This window comes from Urocitellus parryii, chromosome 7 (genome assembly GCF_045843805.1).
Source record: "Urocitellus parryii isolate mUroPar1 chromosome 7, mUroPar1.hap1, whole genome shotgun sequence".
NCBI lineage: Eukaryota > Metazoa > Chordata > Mammalia > Rodentia > Sciuridae > Urocitellus > Urocitellus parryii.
Genome location: NC_135537.1, coordinates 162,386,892 through 162,394,582, shown reverse-complemented (window position 1 = coordinate 162,394,582; position 7,691 = coordinate 162,386,892). Strand labels below are relative to the sequence as shown.

The 7,691-nt window shown below is 51.7% G+C and overlaps 1 non-coding gene across 1 annotated transcript; it reads left to right on the top strand.

The window, feature by feature from the left end:
• The first annotated feature begins 1,224 nt into the window (after window positions 1-1,224).
• Window positions 1,225-1,297, top strand: Trnav-cac (transfer RNA valine (anticodon CAC)). The gene has a single exon. It is a non-coding gene; the product is annotated as a tRNA-Val (tRNA).
• The last annotated feature ends 6,394 nt before the right edge of the window (window positions 1,298-7,691 follow it).

The window sequence follows — 7,691 nt, the reverse complement described above, 5'->3', positions numbered from 1 at the left end:
CGGGCCCTGCTCCAGTGCTGACAAGTTCTGTGAGACCCCTGGGCTGCTCTGCCCTCCTGCAGCCTGCACCCTGCCCATCACTCACCACCCACTCTCCTACCTGCCCCACCTCCTCCTGCCACCCAAGTTGTACCCAGGCTGAGTCTCCTTTAACATGTCCTGGCAGCACCCCTGCCCCCACAGCCCCTCTCACCCCCCCACATACATACACATGCACTTGCATATACTTCTGCCAGCCTTGCTTCTGCCAACAGCTGCTGAAGTTGTTGAGAGGGAGGGAAATCAGGAGGGTGGGGTACAGGGATTGAGTTACTAGAGCTAATGGGGTGGGCTGTCACCCAATCCCTTCTCCAGCTAGTACCCCCACCATCTCCCTCACCCACCTGCCTCCCTCCCCACCTCTGGCTGGCAGCCTACTGCCCTTTGAGCTTCTCCACCCCCACTCCACCCAAACTAGGAAATAAATGTTCAAGAGTATTTGTCATGCTAAGACCAGCCCAGCATATGAAAGAGAATGAAAGAGACAGAGATGGACATAAAGAGTAATTCCTGTGCTCAGTGCTCTGGCTCCACACTAGGTGTGTGTATCTATGTATATGTATGGAAGGGGACTGAGTAACTTCAAGAGTCCCAGTGGAGTTGGTGGGGCCCAAGGGGAGTTGACAAGCTGAACAGCCTCAATCCATTTGCACTATTGATTTCTCACACACTGCAGCAGGACTGATGGGAGGGGCATGATAAATCAGCACCCCCACACACAGAGAAACTGAGTGGAGCTGGGGGAGGGGTTCCTGCACCATAATTTGTGACCTACTGGGAGCTGCTTGGTGGGGAGGGGTGTGTGGCAGAGGAACCAGAGAGGTTGAGAGGCAGGAGATAGGATGGGGGAGAGGGTGTTGGATTAAGGGCTGTCTGGAACACCTCCTTCCAGCTGAATCTGAAGCTGATTTGAAGAAAGAAGGTGGGGAGATAGATGTACCATGCTTGGTTACACAGACAGGGCCCTGGACAACTCCAGGGAGCACTATTCACTTCATAGTTCAAGGAATGGCTTTCTGTGCAACTGTATGACATGGTGGCCCTCAGGGAGACAGAACACAAACTGAATTCCGAAGGACCACAATTCCCCACCAAATTTCTCCCCCTATCCCCCTAACTCTCAAATACCCACTCCTGCCTCCAGGCTTCAGAGGAGGGCTCCCTTCAAATTAGTGATCAAGAACTGGTGATATAGCTCAGTTGGTAGAGTGCTTGCCTCACATGCACAAAGCCCTGGGTTCAATCCCCAGCACCACCAAAAAAAGAAAAAGAAAACAGACTAGTGATCAAAAGCCTGTGCTAATCTCTCCACTCCTCAGACCTGCTCCCTTCCTTTGTTGAGGGGAGTGGCAAACCAGGACCATGACCCACAGGGCTGTTAGAGGGAGGCGCTGGCCTTGGCAGGAGGGAACTCACAAAGGGCTCTGGAGAGTTTAGAGCCTTGTGTCCCATGTTTTCCATCTATCGCTAACTCATCCTGCAACTGTGGGCAAATCCCTGACCCTCTCTAGCTCTCTAAAATGGAGCAGCTGGAAGGGACGTCCCTTCTGTAAGGTGTGTCTAAGCCCCACAGCTCGCCAGCCTGTGAGTGTGTTGGAACCTATCCAGCACCTCCATTCACACCAGTGGCCACAGACCACCCAAACAAACCCCAACCCCAACCTCCTTCCAGCCTGGGCATGGACTCTCTCCATACAGTGGAGACTTAATAAACAAAACAGGCTGGGGTTTACCCAAGACCCTGTATAAACAAGCAGAGAGGGAAATAGACTATGTGTGCTGGCCTGAGGTCCCCGCCCCCCTGCAGCAGGGGAAGGAAATCCAAGGAGGTGTGGAGAGGGAAAGTGACCAGAGAAATGACCAAGGGGCCTGGGTTCAGGTCTCAATGCAGTCTGTGGCTGGTTGAGGGTCTTAGGGCATACCACATCCCCCTCTAGGCCTCAGTTTCCCTCTCTGTAACCTCTGTAACCTTGGTAACCTCTAAAGTCCCTTCCAGTTCCATAAAGTTGGACAGAGAGCCTTGAGGGGTCCCAGGACTCCCCTGCCAAGTCCAGCCCATCTACCTGGTCAGACCCTTCTCAGCAAGCTCTTGCTCATGCTCAACATGCCTCAATCTGTGCCCCCACATACTCCTTTGCCTGCCTCTTACCCTCACCTTGGCCAGCCCCTCTGCCTGCCCCGTGCTTTTCTGCACGTCCCTCCTGCCAGGGGACAGACCAACTAAAAATAGTCCCTGCAGCCTTTCTGGCCCACAGCTGCCCAAAGAGCAGGAAATGAGGGGGGCAGGGATGCTCATGCCCTGTCCTCCCCCACCAACTCCCAGCTCAGAACCACGTTCAGCACTCCAACCTGGGGCCAGTGCCAACTTGGCCATGTCAGGGGCATCACACACCCCTTCCCTAGGGGGAGGTTTGCCCATAAGTGCCTACATCACAGAGCTGCCCCTACTCTGTGGGAGGAGGAGAAAGGACGAAAGCGGTCTAGAAGGAAACCTTCCCAATTTCTGACAAATCAGTGCCAACCACATTGTGGGCACCACAAGGGCAGGTCCTGGCTCCACTGGCTGCTCTTTTGAGGCAGAGGGAATTGGTGTAGAGAAGTTTGTGCCAGTTTTCTTTATCCTGGCCCAGCTGCAGGGAAGACAAATAGTGCCCCAATTATGCTAATCCCCTGCTCCCCAAAACACGGGTGCAGATACAGGGGTTTCCATGGCCACCCCAGCTACCATGGGGAAAAAAACTAAAAAGGATAGCAGAAGATATTGGCTACCCAATATCTCTCCTCGAGGCGAGAACAGGCCATGCATGCCAGGTTGGGCATGCGCTGCCCCCAAGCTGAGTCAGAGGCTATGAGGGAGACGCCTGGGTGCTATGGTGCCAGGGACTACAGTGCCCTCAACCCACCCCACCTGGGATTCCTGACACCTCCCAGTCCTAGGGGAATGCCCTCCCTATACAGGAGGCAGGAAATCAGCTTAGCAACTCTCTGGAGGCCTGCAAGGGAGCCCGGTCCATGAAGCAGGCGGGAAACCCAGGAGTCCTGGCACCTAGCCCAGAGAGTGAATGAGAGAAATACCTCAGAGGGGAGGAAATGACCCAGATGAACGCAGACACATGGCACCCCCAGCAGCTCCCAGATGTGACCCCATAAGAAGGTACTGGCCAAAAGGGCTGGATGGGAAAAATGAATGTATTTCTCAACAAGAGGAGAGAAGAAAAAGAAGCCAGAGGAATTGGAAGGTGTAGGGTAAGCCCAACTCTCACCTCCTTGTCAAAGTCAGAGGTTCTGATATTAAGGTCATCAAATACTAACAGGGTCCTCAGGTGCCCAGTGTGTTTCCCCTGCAGTAATCTCCATCCCCTGGCCTATTTGTTACTGAGCTTCCTTTGGCACCCCTTCCCTGGGGCCAAGCCAAGCAACCAGTCAGCAGGCTCAAGGTGGTGCTCAGGAGGCCTGGGCAATGCCAGGGGCAGCCCTCATACCATCCTCCCACTGGTTTCCCTCCCGCCCGCTCTCAGCCACCACACATATCTCAGCTGTCGAATCCGATTAGAGCTCCTGCCCAGTGAGCCGGACAAGGAGGCCACTGAGCAGGGGAGAGACAGAGACAAGGACACAAAGCAGGAATGGCAGAAGGAAGGTGGAGAAAGGGCTCAGGGGAGTAGCTGTGGAGCCTCAGAGGAAAAACAGCAGAGTGGAGAGATCTGTACTCTGACCAAAGTGCTCTGGAGACACCTACAATCTGCATTAGGGGAACTCTGCAGTACCTGGGGCAACAGCTATGCCTGCTTCCTCAGTCCCCCAGATGGACAGGATGGGGGAAGGAAACTGAAGGCAGAAAGACTGACCTAGATTTAAGAAAAGGATCCCATCCTAGAATCTTTCAGCCACAACTCCTATTTGCGCTGGGCTTTACCATACATTATCTTATGGGGTCTTAATGGCAGTGTCCCTGCCAGGCAAGCCAGGCTTGCTATTGATAATTTCTACAAATGAAAAAACTGAGGCGTGGAAAAAGGAAAGACTATAAATGCAGAGTTAAGTGACCCTGGGCTGAGTTTCAAATTCAGGCCTCTGATTCCTGATTCGCTGCTCACACTCAATCTCTATTTTCTTTCTTGGTCGAAAGCAGAATAAAGTCTGAAGCTACTCCATTATCTATCCTTTCCTCCAAATACAACCCTCAGGAGACCTGAGGAGCCATGGAGGAATACAGAGTACACTTTATACCCAGATAGTTACCGGATAGGTCCATGCCACCCACCCCCACTACACACTGAGAACCTGAGGAGTTCCCTCAAAGTGTGACCAGTCTCTATCACACTTCTCCATAGTCTACTACTCCCTAAGGCAAGATACACCCTTACACATGGTTTCTCAGACAAGTCATTCACCCCTTTTATAAACCCACTAAACCAGAATATGCTCTAGATCTTCAGAAAGCAGGGACTGTCAGCCCACAACAGAAGAGAAAAATATGTCAATATAAACAGTAGGTGAAATCCAGACCTCTTCCAAAGAGCCTGCAGGAGGGCAGAAGCTTGGGGACCTCCCAGCTGTAGGGTAACACCAGGAGCCTGAGGCTCTGAAAGCCAAGGAGCCCAGGGAGCTGGCATGGCTGGTCAACCTCCCTGGTCTTGTCTACACCCCCTTTCCCAGCCATCTGGACTGAGCCTCTTCTGGCCTGGGCCATATTCTGGGATCTCTCCTCTGAGATGCATGCAGAAACCTCTACCCAAAACTTATAGATCTTACACCACATGGTCTTTATACATATATACACACACACAGAGTGGAGGGGGCTTTTTGAAATTGGCATTGAGGTATTGGCAGGAATAAAGGCTCTAAGTTGAAAGAACTTACCCTAGAGGAAAAGGTCACCAAAATGCTCATAACCTCCACTACCCTTTAGCAAAGCCCTTGGCTACCGAAGTGTGACATGAACCTGGAAGGAGACATTTGGTCCCCTACAAGGTGAGTAGGGAGTGGGGGCAAAGTCCTGAGTTCTTTGGGCAGGAAAGCAAGAGAGAAATCCCTTGGGAAGGCTCAGGTCCCTCAAGCTCTTTCCACTCTTTCTGTTACCCCAACACTTGCCAATTATCCAGTCTAGGTGAGATGGGGGAAGGGGTATTGGGCAATACTGCAAAGGTGGGTACAAAGGGTGTGGGGCCTGAGCAGACCTTCCCCCAACTTTCCTTTCTTAGAAAATGAAGAATGCCTCAAGGAAATGTGGGAGGGGTGCTGGAGGGTGCAGGGGTTTTGATCTTTCAGACACCCCACTGTTCCTAGGCTCCCACCTCCCAGGACCACAGTGAAAAATGGGGGAGGAGGGATGAGAGCCTGAACTGGTGAAAAGGGAAACGGCAAGATCAGAGGCAGAGGGGCCGGGCAAAAGGTGGCAAAAGGAGAATTGGGAAGGGGTGTGCATGATCCTACCTGCTCAGGTGTGTGCTGGCAGGGGGGCGATGGGATTCCCAGGAGAACCGGGGAAGCCCTCTCAGCTCGATTCAGGATTCCCCCCTGCTTCTGGGTTAGGCTGCTGCAAGAAACACAGGTTCCCGTTGGGTCCTAAAGTCCACTCTCTAAACAGTAGGCTCTCCCGCCCTCTACTATCAGCTCTGAAGTCCTAAGGTGCAGAACTGAGGACCCATGGGGGAGAAATAACCCACTGGAAAAAAAGGTGAAATCAGTCATAGGCTAGGGACAGGTATATTCCTGGTCTCAAATAAAGCATATGAATGCTTTAAGCTAAGGATAGGATGGCAAGGGGTAGGAGGAAAAGACATTTTTTTTTCCTGCCTGCCCTGAGCCAATGGATTTGGACCTTTGGTGCTAGAGAAGAGGTTAAGATCTCTACCACTTGTGCTGAGCCATTCAGCTACTGAGAATTTGAGGAAGGAGATGTTATTTTTTGATGAATACTCATTTCTGTCCTCTTCCTCAGAGACTATAGTAGTCTCCTTCATTCTGCCCTACTATTTCTAAGTGCCTAGGAGGCCATGCCAGGGGAAAATTGATGGTCAGCAAGTAAAAATGGCAGGATGACTTAGTTGGCAGCTGGAAACCGGTAAAAATCTTTTGTTTAGTTTTTGCAGTGCTGGGATTCAAACCCAGGGCTCAACACATGTAGGTAAGCACTCTACCACTGAACTACAACCCACGCCCCAAAAACTGGCAGAATTTTATCACTAGACTGAGGAGTGTGTGTGTGTGTGTGTGTGTGTGTGTGTGTGTGTGTGTGTAAGTGTGGGGTATACCAATATACCTATACAGGTGAGAATCTGAGAGGCTGAGGAAGGGGAAAAACCAAAAAAGATCTTTGAGCTATATCCATAACTAGAAATAGCAACTGTCAGTGGAAGAAAAGACTGCAGAATTAAGAGGTCAACTAGTGTCTTGACTCAGCCCTCAACAGGGTTCTGGATCTTTATTACCAAAATGCACAGGTTAAAGAGTATTTTCCCAGGTATCATTTTGGATAAATACAGGAGGTAGAGGACCTCTTAACACAAAAGATCAGCTTCCAGGTCACTGACTCAGTTTAGGATAGTCAGTTTGTTTGTAACTCAAAAGGGAGAATTCAGGTGTGGTGGGCCAGGGAAATGATGGGTGAGAAATCAGCACAATACTGGACTGAGAACATTTTGCAAGGAGAGTTACACATTATCTCCAGCAGCAGAGCAGGGAAAATGTCATGGGGTGAAGGGCCAGGGGAAGTCCAGGACAGACTTGAGGGAAGGGAGAAATCATGGCCTCTTCCTAGAAGGGGAGAGGGCAACAAGGCCTCCACCTCTTCTGTCTTGCCGGAAGAACTAGGGAAAGGAGCTAGACAGTAAGGATGGAGGGCCCCAGGGTGGAGTCCATGGGGTGAACTTAGGTCAAGCCTTTCACCCTAATGTGCCTCAGTTCTCTCCCAGCTGTTAAACAGGGCTCTTGGTTCTTCCCAGGCAGTTAATGAGTGTTTACAAAAGGGACTTGGAGATCCTCAGATCTCAGCTGGGCCACCACTACAGTTATAAAGCTCAATAAGGGCTGAGTGTTACTTGGGGAGGGGAGGAGCAGGGGAAGAGGGAAACAGACTACTCTCTTACAAACTAAGGATGAAACCAAGCTCAGAGAGTAGCACAGGCCCAGCTGCCACAGGATATCCTTGTGCCCATGGATGGAGGTCACACTCCAACCCCCCCCCCACCTCTAACCACCACCAAAGGCTGGCCTCCAGCTAGCTGTAGGCAGAACCCAGACGAGCAGCTGGTCTTCATTAACTCCAGCTTTTTCACCCCCCACTGTGAACCCACAGCTTCTACAGGCCTTGGCTAGAAGGGCTGCCCTAGCCCGACCTTGCAGCTGACACTGGGGTAGGGGGGCACCGCACCAAAGGCCAACTTACCAGCTCTAAAGTAAGTGGAAGCAAGGCTCCTTTTTTCCCATTGGGAGCAAGGAGAGAAAGAAAGGAGTGTGGGGGTGAGAGGGTGGAGGTGGGGGAATTTAGGGCAAACAGCAGGCAGTGAAGTCAGCTGGATTGAGGCCCAGAAACCCCCACACCCTGGGGCCAAGTCTTACTCTAGCTTTGCTTTCAGCTTGAGTCTTGGCGAGGCCCCAAACTAGGGAAGGTCCTGGCTGCCCCTTTCTGCCTCCCTACCCCCACCCTT